A 13,381-nucleotide genomic window follows, 5' to 3' on the forward strand; every position below is an offset into this window, starting at 1 on the left:
ATTTTGGATACTTATTTTATTCCCTTATTTTAGTTGTAACTTGAGTAACTGTATTTTGTTTTTGTTTTTATTTTCATTTTATTTTTTCTGCACTGGAAAATTGCACCTAAAAAAATTTTGTTGTACACTGTCTCATTGCTACAATGACAATAAAGATTTTGATTGATTTGATTTGATTGAAAAATGTAACCTCATGCTATTGTCTAGTTGACTGCGGCTACTTTCATGCTACTTTCATTTTTCGGAAAGATGCTTAAAATCTTGTTGTTGTCCACAATGCTTCAGTACCAAAACTGTGAATCATTAAACATGGAACGCAAAAAAAATGCATTACTTATACCACACCCAGTCAACCAATTCCATTTATCATAACAAGAGCTAGAAAACATCAGTGTGTAAGCTCATCTTCAAATTCTTAAGTCAGGTTGGACTGGTCCAAGCTCTTTTGTCTTATTTTTTTCTTCAAGTGAACAATTTATTAAGGGGTATTTCATTAAAGAAATAACATATAATAATATAATAAATAAAGTACAATAAATTCAAATTTTCTTTCATTTCAAAAGTTCCACTGAAGGTGGCTATCAAAGTTGCACTCACTCATCTGTAGTTACGTAACGTGAAAGACAGGTGTGAACTGTAGTGTGTCGATGATTGTCCAATCAAATTAAATAAAAAAAAACCTAAAACAATACTACTTCGCTGCCAAGAAATTTGGGAGTACCTACGGCAGCCTGAGCAGGTCACCTGCTTGCCAAAAGACAAAGGACTCACATAGACACTCATTTGGACAGGGCCCTTTACTCCAGAATATTTTTTTTTATTTACACAGAAATTAAACAAAGACAAATCGGAATCAATTTTTTATGGATGTTGACATGCTCTGACACCAGGCACATTGTCCAAATAAACAAATTTATTTCATGATTATTTCACATTACGTAATTAATTTAAATAAAGTCTCTTACCAAAACCAGGCAAATCAAATAAGAAATAAATGATTGTTACAATTCAAAAGAGTTAAACAAAATCCATAGTCAACGTGCCAAAAAAGTCAAACACCAAAAGAACATGACATTAATTAGAAATTGTTTCTTCATTTAGTTAGTAGCGACCTTTTGGGAATGTTTCCTTGACCATACATATTTATAGTGAAACCCAGATGATCCATCCATCCATCCATTTTCCAATCCTGGGCAGGGTGCCAACCCACCGCAGGACACACACAAACACACCCACACACCAAGCACACACTAGGGCTAATTTAGAGTCGCCAATCCACCTAACCTGCATGTCTTTGGACTGTGGGAGGAAACCGGAGGAAACCCACGCAGACACGGGGAGAACATGCAAACTCCACGCAGGGAGGACCGGGAAGCGAACCTGGGTCTCCTAACTGCGAGGCAGCAGCACTACCACTGCGCCACCGTGCTGCCCAACCCAGATGATACCACACTCAAATGAGTAAAAATACACAAACATTCATTATTATAACAGATCGACAATATGTGTCTGAAGTCTTGCCCAGGCTTTTCAGCATTCCAGTTTTTCCAATTACCATGGTCTTGATATTTCAAACCTTTTTGTTCTGCATTGTAAAGATATTTACCTTACAAAACATATTATTGGATAGGCCATCATGCTTTTATCTTCAACAAAATGCCCTTCTGTGTATTCAAGGTTTCCTTTTTCACATGCTTCCGAATTTGGGGTGCTCTAGAACAGTGATTCTCAACCTTTTTGGACTTGATTTATTTTTATTGACAACAGCATCGGGGATGTCCCTTTGGTGTAGTGACTTTGAATTGAAACACATTATTGAAGAGTCTCAAAAGTTTGTTACAGATTCCTACAAATCTGTGTGTAAAGAATTCTTCCTGGCTAAAGTCTTAAATGCATTTCCACTGGTGTCATTGAGTACATGGTTCACCCTTAAATTGATTTTGAGACCAGGATTAAGTCTCCATGCAGTCTCTTCTGCTCGAGACTAAACAGGTTTAACTCTCTGAATCTGCCAGAGAACGATATTTCTTTAACTCATGAGAGGCACCCGGTGCCTATGTCTACATGATATACAGTGGTGTGAAAAACTATTTGCCCCCTTCCTGATTTCTTATTCTTTTGCATGTTTGTCACACAAAATGTTTCTGATCATCAAACTCATTTAACCATTAGTCAAATATAACACAAGTAAACACAAAATGCAGTTTTTAAATGATGGTTTTTATTATTTAGGGAGAAAAAAAATCCAAACCTACATGGCCCTGTGTGAAAAAGTAATTGCCCCCTTGTTAAAAAATAACCTAACTGTGGTGTATCACACCTGAGTTCAATTTCGTAGCCACCCCAGGCCTGATTACTGCCACACCTGTTTCAATCAAGAAATCACTTAAATAGGAGCTGCCTGACACAGAGAAGTAGACCACAAGCACCTCAAAAGCTAGACATCATGCCAAGATCCAAAGAAATTCAGGAACAAATGAGAACAGAAGTAATTGAGATCTATCAGTCTGGTAAAGGTTATAAAGCCATTTCTAAAGCTTTGGGACTCCAGCGAACCACAGTGAGAGCCATTATCCACAAATGGCAAAAACATGGAACAGTGGTGAACCTTCCCTGGAGTGGCCGGCCGACCAAAATTACCCCAAAAGCGCAGAGACGACTCATCCGAGAGGTTACAAAAGACCCCAGGACAACGTCTAAAGAACTGCAGGCCTCACTTGCCTCAATTAAGGTCAGTGTTCACGACTCCACCATAAGAAAGAGACTGGGCAAAACGGCCTGCATGGCAGATTTCCAAGACACAAACCACTGTTAAGCAAAAGAACATTAGGGCTCGTCTCAATTTTGCTAAGAAACATCTCAATGATTGCCAAGACTTTTGGGAAAATACCTTGTGGACTGATGAGACAAAAGTTGAACTTTTTGGAAGGCAAATGTCCCGTTACATCTGGCGTAAAAGGAACACAGCATTTCAGAAAAAGCACATCATACCAACAGTAAAATATGGTGGTGGTAGTGTGATGGTATGGGGTTGTTTTGCTGCTTCAGGACCTGGAAGGCTTGCTGTGATAGATGGAACCATGAATTCTACTGTCTACCAAAAATCCTGAAGGAGAATGTCCGGCCATCTGTTCGTCAACTCAAGCTGAAGAGATCTTGGGTGCTGCAACAGGACAATGACCCAAAACACACCAGCAAATCCACCTCTGAATGGCTGAAGAAAAACAAAATGAAGACTTTGGAGTGGCCTAGTCAAAGTCCTGACCTGAATCCAATTGAGATGCTATGGCATGACCTTAAAAAGGTGGTTCATGCTAGAAAACCCTCAAATAAAGCTGAATTACAATAATTCTGCAAAGATGAGTGGGCCAAAATTCCTCCAGAGCGCTGTAAAGACTCATTGCAAGTTATCGCAAACACTTGATTGCAGTTATTGCTGCTAAGGGTGGCCCAACCAGTTATTAGGTTCAGGGGCAATTACTTTTTCACACAGGGCCATGTAGGTTTGGATTTTTTTCTCCCTAAATAATAAAAACCATCATTTAAAAACTGCATTTTGTGTTTACTTGTGTTATATTTGACTAATGGTTAAATGTGTTTGATAATCAGAAACATTTTGTGTGACAAACATGCAAAAGAATAAGAAATCAGGAAGGGGGCAAATAGTTTTTCACACCACTGTAAATCACATGAAAAAATAAATAAAACAGAAACAAGATCACACGTAAATAAGTTGTTATTGTATTCCACTGCAAATTCTGTACATTACTTATAACTGCCTCATCTGAGTACTTCATAAGAATCAAGCATTTAAGATCCAGTCCCATACTTGTGTCACCAGTGCATATACACATACTGAAGATATAATAAAAGTCATCAAAATTTCTGACGACATGAGATTTACAGGTTTGGAAAGATTTGGACAGTAGATTAAAATGTCCATAGTTATACATTAATTTGGCAATTTCCGTTACTCTAAAATGGGGTTGTGGAATGATAGTCCTGGGTGTTAATGCATGCAAAACAATAACCAACAGCATACACAGTCACAAGTCAATCTAGACCGCATATCTTTTTTAATGTGGGAGAAAACTAGAGTACCTTGAGAAAATTTAAGTGAACAAAGATAACATCTGCAAATTTCATACAGTGATAAGGGTGGGATATGAACCAGTGGCTCCTAACAACCCATGTGCTAATTACAATGCTACCAAATTGCAAATTTCACAATCATTACAGTAAAATATTAATGGGTTATAAGAGGTGTCAAATGCTTTATGAGTAAAATGTTTAATTACTTGAGATGTTATATTTTATCGTGCTAAATCTGTCAAGGAATAATACAGGTTTTAAGTTGTATTTCAACATTTAAGGTACCCTTACTATACAATATTCGCTATACGATATTTATCTTTAAAACAAAATCTGTTTTTTGTTCAACGTTGTACTCAGCCTGTACTCATAAGACAAACTCTCTTAGAGTGACTAAATCAAAGAATCAGTAGTGAAAAAAAGTGCTTGGCTGTTCTGTGGTAAGTTTCAAGTACTTCATTTTTAAAATTCTCTTGAAGTCACCCACTATCTTTCATGCTAAGTGTTCCATAAACATTTATTTTTAGATATATTTAATTAAAGGATGAAATACATTGTCTTCTAGCTCACATTCTAAATTCAGCTTAGAAAGACACCAGTTAATAAATCAAAAGAAGAATCAATATAATTTTAGGTTTATTAGTCATTGCCTTTTAAAAGCCTTCGCACCATACTGCTTTTTCATCCAAGTACTTATTGATTAGTGTCACTAATTTCTTTTGCAGCCATATAGATCTAATATGTATCAATATTTATTGTGATGTGTCTGCCAAAGTCTGGTCACAGAAGCTGAAAGTTTTACATCTCTCTGGAGAGTGCACTTTACTGCTATTTTACCATTAAATCATTTTCTTTCCCTCTAACATGTGCAAATGAGAGTGGCCCGCTTCCCTGCCACTTTGCTGTTGCTTTTATTGCTTGATATTGTTTTAACCTGTTTTAACAGAAGGCTGCCTATTACATTGTACAGTGCTTGCTTATGCGCATCCAAACACATTATACTTGATAGAAAGTGACAGGTGATAGAAGAGCTCCATTGACACAATTGCACTGAGCAAGAAGACTTAACAAGAGTCATCCTAAATCAATTTATCACAGTACACCATGTGCACATTTTATACTTTTTCAATATATTCCCCACCATTTCTTGGTTCCTCCTATCCAGGGCTCCACTGAAGTCAGACATATAGGGGTACTTTTTTATTATGAGTGGAAGTGGAGCACACCAGTTAGTACTACTGCCTGAAAGCCCCAGGAAACTGGGTTTGAAATCTGGCCTGCTAGCTGCCTGTCTCTCATTTGCGCATTCCAAGTCAACTCCAGTTTTTAATTTTACATTATAAAGACTGGCATATTAAGTTAATTGGTAAATGTAAATAAAGCCAGTTTGAGATAGTGGGGGTATATGTTCAAGTGTGAAGGTGCGATTCATGCCTTGCAATAAAGCTTACTTAAGTAACAGGAGAAGACCAAAACTTTTAAAAAACCCTTGCTAAAACCTATAAATTTTAAAATTAAATAAGTTATATTATTATATGTAAATAAAAGAATTTAAAAAAGACTATAAATTAAAAAATTATATCAAGCCAAAATGATATCGAAAAGCATAATCCAGAGGAACAAAAAATGGTCAAATATAACAAATTTGAAACTGTTGCATTCAATACCCAATATACTAAAATCCAAAAAAATGGGAGTTTTACATAAACCCAAAGGGACACAAGAAAAACGTAACCTACCCAATAAACCTAATACATTGCAAAACAAAGTGTATACTCTTGAAGCAGGAGCAAAAGACAATGTACGGTAAGAAACGGAGAACTTTTATACTTACTTCAAGTGACTGCAGCCCTAATTTCTGTAGTACCTGACAGTGCTGGTTTAATACAAAATGCCACTCCTTTTTGCTTCACATTATATTGGAAATAATTCATAATAACAAGATAAAGGACAAGACAAGAACCTGACAACAGTCTTGGTGATTCTTAGCTGAATTAACTCTTTTTAAAAATGTACCGATGATGCCTCATAGCTCTCTTGTTTAGGCACCTTCAATGGGGAGTTTCTGTCTGCCCCCCAAACCTTTTTTAAACTGTGCATTCAAAAATTTACAGGTCAGTTTAAGTAGGAACTGTAAACTGCACTGGAAGGGCATGTGAGTATGTTGCCTTGGGATGGAACGGTATTTCCCAGACATTTATTTATTTATTTAATACTACTGGAATAGGATCTGCCCAAAACGGATGTTGATATTGAGATATTCCTTAATACTGTTCTTGGATATTTTTAATACCGTCCTTTGGTGGTGTCAATATATGACACTATGTTTAAGAGTCTTCATTTTGTATGATTTTTTTAATGGTATTATTTAGCTGACATTATGTCATCACTGGCGTTGTTAGTCTACTACATTGTGAAACACAGTCCCTCTACTTTGCTTCCTCACTCAAGGTTTAGTGGAAGCAATCTCCTTCCTCGGCTTCACACAGACCCCACTTCCACAGATCTTTCCATGCAACTCCAATGCTGAGGCAAAACAATTTGTAGTAATTTTCCTCAGCCAATCCAACCCAGCTTTTTTCCCCAAGATTGGTTGGCAGCCACATACCCGAGCCAAAGGATTTAAGCAGAGCAGCAACTCCTGTAAGATCTTCTCTTTAAGAGTCTAATAAACCCCCTTCTCCATACACCCATCTCTCTCTTGTTCTCTACACTTACACACGCACACACGTTTCATGGCTTCACAGGATAGTTCCAGCCCTTCTGAAAGTTTCTCTCTCCTAGGTCCCTGTTGATTTACCAGAATTTTCATGTCAAAAGCAGCACAGGTCCCAACCAAAACCTTTTATTAGAATAAGTAATTTCAAAAAAATCAATGGATAAATGCTTTTGTGCTTTGTTATATATGTGCAATTTCATATCTGGAATTGCACATTAGAAATAAGGTTTATTCTTACTGTTATTAGACATTATTTGGACATGTATAATCAGATTTTCCCACACAGACTGTATATAATTAAAGTAATTCTGGTACACGGTGTAGCTCTGATTGGAAAAATATAAACTCTAGAAGGTCCAGAACTGCATCAAAATAATAGAAAATTACCTTTTGAAAAATGCATTTTATTAATTCTATAAATTTGTGATAATTACATATTACTGCTCTCCAAAGTGTTAGTTTAGCATATTGCAATAGTGAATTTTCTTTTGCAGAAAATATAATTATCAAGGCCTATACAGTATATGGATAATTCTCTAAAAAAATAACCAGAAGGATAAAACAATTTTGATCACCACAGTACGCAAGGGTGTTATCACATGGCCTGCATGTGCTGTCAAGGATACATGGCCACATGGTTCATCCTCACATAGTTCTAGAAGGCATTTTCTCCTCAATATAAAGCAGGCCAGAAGCATGATTTGACACTGTTGTAAGACCTGGTCATTTTAGACGCTTAATTCTGCTAGTACTGTATGTGTTGAATCTTTTAAAATCTGACCTATGCTTTTTCTGTGTTGTTTGGATAGATATATTTGTGTAGGTATTAGCCTATTTCTTGTTTTGTTTATATATATATATATATATATATATATATATATATATATATATATATAATTTTGTGGAGGACTGCCGGCTTCCCATGCCGGTCCGCAACCTCAGGCCGCCAGGAGGAGCTCTCCCGACAGCAGGATTGTACCCCGAGTTCCAGCAGGGCCTTATGGACTATGTAGTATTTTTACACAGCCCTGCTGGATACCTTGGGGACCACCAGGAGTCGCTGTAGGGAGGCTCATGGGCTCTTGTGTGCCCTATAACCCGGGAGTACGTCACGGTCATGTGACAGGAAAGAACGACGTGCTCCCGGGTTGAAGAAAAGGACTGTTTGCCCTGACCCGGAAGGAATAAGGAACTGTGGACTGTTGGGACAGGAACACCTCCGGGTCAGGGGCTATAAAAGGACGGTGCCTCAGTCCACACACTGAGCTGAGCTGGGAGGTAGGGTGGCTGTGTCTGGGCAAGGAGGATTTGGTTTATTGTTTTGTATATGAGTAGTGTGGATGGTGCTTGGTGCACTGTGGAAAAAATAAAAAGGTCTTGGACTTTTACCTGGTGTCTGGAGTTGTACCTGAGGGTTCAAGGGAGCACTAGCGCCCCCTACTGCCACAATATATATATATATATGTATATAGTCACACACGTGTGCATGGGAGGCAGCTAAAGGGCTTAAGTAAGGGCAGATCCGAGACATACTGGGATGTGGCAGAGTGCACTGACTCTTTTTCTCCCTTGCGTGCAGACCATTCCCGGAAGATTCCACCTGGTCCTTTTGACGTCACTTCCCGGACCGAGCCAATGGAAGGAGACCTGGCCAGCTCCGGCCTCTGTGATGTCACATCCAGGCTCGCACCAATGGCAGACAACCTACATAAGCCTCACCTCTTTGACTTCACTTCCTGTCTTCCCCATTAAAAGCCTCCACCTTTTCCCTATTCCCTCAGTTCTGTTTTGGATTCGGTTTTATGCACATCAGTGCTGTATCTATTTAAAGCAACTTTGCAGCCAGGAAACCATACGGGTGGCTGCCTCAAAACTTTGTATGACTCTGTCTCGAGTTTGTGACATATATAGTATAGCACTCTGGTGACTCATACCCATACATTAATTCATATAGAAAATCCTTGTGGGCTCCTTCTAAAGCTACTGATTTAACTTCTTTCCTAAGTGTGCAGGGGCCTTTTGGGGATTTTTGTTTAACACACGCAGTCTACATTTTGGTTTTCCAATACACAACTTAAAGCCTTGTTTGTAGTAAATTATGTGCAACCAACATTATTTTTATTTTTGATGTGCCTCCTGTTGTGAATGTGTGTGGTGGACTACTTGTTCCATGTTTAGAATTTTTATACATTTATTTTTGTGTTTTTATATATTATATTCTTATTGTGGCAACACCATTTAAAGTTTTGTTTTTTGTATGGTTGCTGTCATTTTGCATCCATCTTTGCATGGCCAAGTTGGCTATAGTTCTTATGCATGTTGTCAATTACTGGATGCAGAGATTATTCTTTCATCATGCGCTGCCATGAGAGGGAGAGACTTAAATAATCAAGCTATTGTTATGACCTTTGCAACAATTATTTTGGCTACAGTGTGCTGGTTTTGTGTGGTGGCCTTTGTTATATGATATGGACAGTATAATTTGATTACCTTGATTCTCTGTTATATCCTGACTATGATGTTACTTTGCCCCTAAAATATGGGGTCAATTGCAACCCGATTTTTGCCGAAGTTCTCATTACACCTACTGAGCATGTTTAGTTATTTTTCAAATGTGCACACCTTCTACATCTTCATCATTCTGTCATCACTCATGCCTGACAAATGAGATTTACCATACTATATAGATGCAAACATTTTAAGATCTTTATAGAGTCTGCAGCTCAACACAAGCAGAGCACACTTTACATTTTATCTTCCAAGCAGGGTATATTCAATCTAGGTTAATCTGGAAAGGCCTTAAAGCTTAATGCTCCATTTTTCATGACTATTTGTGACAGATCCACCCTCATCTCCACTGACTACCTGTTTATCAAGAAGAATTTCAGTTGATAGGCTAAAGTGGGGTCTCAAATTAATTTCTTGGTGGGTCGCAGTTGATACAGGTTTTTATTCCAGACAGTTTCACAGTTAAGAGTTAATTACTGCTGCTAATGGAACATACTACACTGCCTTCACTCTTAATTTTAATTGACTTGCTTTTAAGTTTCTTGAAACCTATATTACAATTTTGCTTAATCTCTTGCCAGATAATAACTGAACTGCTCCATATATGTAAAAAAAAATTGCATCAAGGGTCTCAAACTCAGTTCTTGGAAGTTAGCTGGGTTCACATTTTTGCAGCAACTTGTTTCATAATTAGGAGCCAATTCTTGGTGTTAACCATACATATTACTTCATTTAAGTATTTGGCTTGGCAGTACTTGCACTTTGATGTGTAAGACATTTCCAAAATGGTTTATTTTCTTTTTCTGAGAACATCATCTAACCTGAAGCAATTCAATATTTTTTGATTGATAGCTGGTTAAGGAAAACCAGAAGTAATTGGGTTTTCAGTAACCTTAAAAAGCACGTTAAATTACTATAAAGGCGAATACCGATAGTAACTGGCTGGAGACAAAATAAAAACCTGCAGCCAGTGTGGCACATCAGGATCGGAGTTTGAGACCTCTGACTAAAATAAGTGAGTGGAAGTGTAGTATAAACAAGTACCATTTCATAGGCAAAGGTGACAGGAGCACGTGCAGTAAGACAATGTCTAAATATGTTTAGGAGTTCAGCTTATTCCAAAGTATGAACGATTGCATGATTCACTGGCAAAGCATCGGAAAGCATAGCTGATGTATTCACTGTCACCATTCAAACACATTCATAACACTTTCTGAAAATGAAACTTGTTAGTTCAAATAAGAACATATTCTATGTTATTTTATTCATCATTTATGGGAGGTCAGCTATTCTGTTTTTAATAACACATTGGGGAAAAGAGACAGAAGTCAAATTCACCAATGTAACTATTTGATCTCATTTGCACATATCTACCTATTATAAAATATCTGTTTTACTAAAATATTGATAAGAAATAAAGGAAGGTCTGTGAAATACTGATCTGTTTTACTCAACACAACATTCTGTACAAATAATGGTGCTGACACAAAAAGGAAAATCAAACATTTTGGAAATATTTGCTTTGGTAGAATGAGAACAATAAAAACCATTGATTTAAATAACATTTAATTGACATTAAGATTTGACTTCTAATTAGAAAGACTGGTTGGGGCAAAAAGGGTTGCCCTCCAGGAATTGCATTTAAGACCCCTAAGTTAGCTGGTAATCTGTTGGATTGCTTTGCATCTCATATTTTTTTTGGCTGCTGATTTAAAAGAAAATAAAAATAAATGAAGAATTCTGAATCTTTAAAAGCCCATGGTTAGCTTCATATAACAGCAGTAATTGATTACTAAAAGAAAGTGGCCTGAAAGAAATGTACAGCCACTGTGGTCCTCTAGAAGCAGAGTTTGATGCTCCTATTATACACCATCATCACTACAATGAGAACAAGTACAGTGGTCATTCACCAGGGTCACACAATTGAAAGCACAGTGCAAAGAGTTTGATTGTTTAATGATACCTTTGATGGGTTATATTTTAGCAAGTATACATTAAGTTTCATTATAAGGCTGCATGCAGTAAGCAGTATTACCTCTACAACAGATCAGAACATTATACTACAAAATGCCAAGGAGAAAATACTGCAGATCTGTTTATTATTTTCCATTGTAAGTCTAGTAACCTTTTGAGCTGTAATGTAAAGATTATCCGTTATACAGGTTTTCTCAGGCTGCGTATGAAAACTTGTGACAAAGTTGTCTTTCCTGTTTTTCTGTTTACCTACCTATCCTTTTTCATTTTACTGTCAGTAGTATTATGTACATTGTATGATATGGTACACAGTGCATTATTATTACTCCTTGGTTTGTAACATTGTTAAATTAAATTGTATATATATTAATAATTATATAAACCTGTTTCATTACATTTTTTAAAATCATGTTTACAACTTGACAGTTGACTTAGTAAAAACCAAGCATCTTCTCTGAAACCATCGATCCATCCATTATCCAACCCGCTATATTGTAACTACAGGGTCACGGGGGTCTGCTGGAGCCAATCCCAGCCAACACAGGGTGCAAGGCAGGAAACAAACCCCGGGCAGGGTGCCAGCCCGCCGCAGGGCACACAAACACACACTAGGGACAGTTTAGAATCGCCAATGCACCGAACCTGCATGTCTTTGCACTGTGGGAGGAAACCCACGCAGGCACGGGGAGAACATGCACACTCCACGCAGGGAGGACCTGGGAAGCAATGCCTAACTGCGAGGCAGCAGCGCTACCCACTGCGCCACCGTGCCGCCTCTCTGAAACCAGTCTTTGGATATAAAGAAAAACATATGTAAATTATATTTGGGGAAAAAAAAAATCAGTCAGAATAACACAAACACTGCCACTTCTATTTAAACATACTAAATGAATTGAATCCATACAGATCATATACACACACAAAAACAGTAATTGTGTAGCTGTCTATGGACTTAAACTTCATCGAATAGGATTTTCCAATCCTATGGCCAATGAGGCAGAAAACAACAGGGAGTGTTAATTATGGGAAAAAGTTGTACCTTTTCATTTTTATTTTTCGTATAATCTCCAGACATTCTGCTCCTATAATAGAGAGCAGCATAACTAACAGGTAAATCTACTCTACAAATTGAATAATATTTCTCTAGAGGGCATTTTCTTTGTCATTAATTGGCACTGCATGTATAGCTGAATAAAATCAGTTAGTGCAATGCTCTTTAGCAGACTATTACTGCTCTTTAGCAGACTATTACTCATATTGTTTTTAATCAACAGGTTCGCTGTTTAACTGCTGTATTCACATTGTCTTCTTTTTATGTTCTATGAGTGGCTTGGGAGAACAAAATAAACAAGTGAAAATCTGCAGTAGAAGGAAAACATTTGGTTTCTCATAAATCTTTGTTTGTTTTAGACATTTCTGATCAATCATAATACATTCATAACGCCTGTTTTTCAAGTTAGGAAGAAGTGAGAAAATATTTAAGATGTTTAATGTTATATATGAAGTGCAGAGCCTTAAATAGTGTGATTGTAATCCTGTATGCTTTAGATGATACTATACTCAGTGTTTTCTTTTACTTTTGTAGTAAAATATTTAAAGCAAAACAAGCAAATTGGTTGTTCAATAATAATGCTAATGGCCAGTTGCAAACTATCTTTTTTCTATTTGTAAAAACAAACCTGTGTCTTTAGGTGTATTCGTTATGTAAATAGAAAAGTTTATAATTGCATTTACCTGTGAACTTGTCCCAGCACTCAGTGAAGAGAGCTATACAAAAAACACACTGAACTGAATTGAATTTACTGCTTAATGTAGATACAGGGCCAGCCAAAGCAAATATCATGAGTATAGTAAGTAAGCCTCCAATAGTCCAGGGAGCTCCCATTTCTGAATCATTTTACAGTATGTAATTAATACATATGAAATGTGTATTTAAAGTACATGGTTCAGTTGATCTGCATTTATATTGAACCCCACTAACCACCAAAAAATAAATGGAAGGTCCGATTTTTGTGAGGTGATACACTCCTGCTTAGCAAATTCAAATAAAAAGGCAGATTAAATGCTAGCAAAAACTAACTATGCCTC

At 37.1% G+C, this 13,381-nt stretch overlaps 1 protein-coding gene across 4 annotated transcripts in view; it reads right to left on the reverse strand.

Annotated features, from left to right (window-relative positions):
• LOC120534138 (voltage-dependent calcium channel subunit alpha-2/delta-1) overlaps positions 1–13,381 on the reverse strand; it is a 690,895-nt gene that overhangs the window by 163,435 nt on the left and 514,079 nt on the right. The gene's annotated exons all lie outside the window — the stretch shown is intronic.

Source organism: Polypterus senegalus, chromosome 8, assembly GCF_016835505.1.
Source record: "Polypterus senegalus isolate Bchr_013 chromosome 8, ASM1683550v1, whole genome shotgun sequence".
Lineage (NCBI taxonomy): Eukaryota > Metazoa > Chordata > Cladistia > Polypteriformes > Polypteridae > Polypterus > Polypterus senegalus.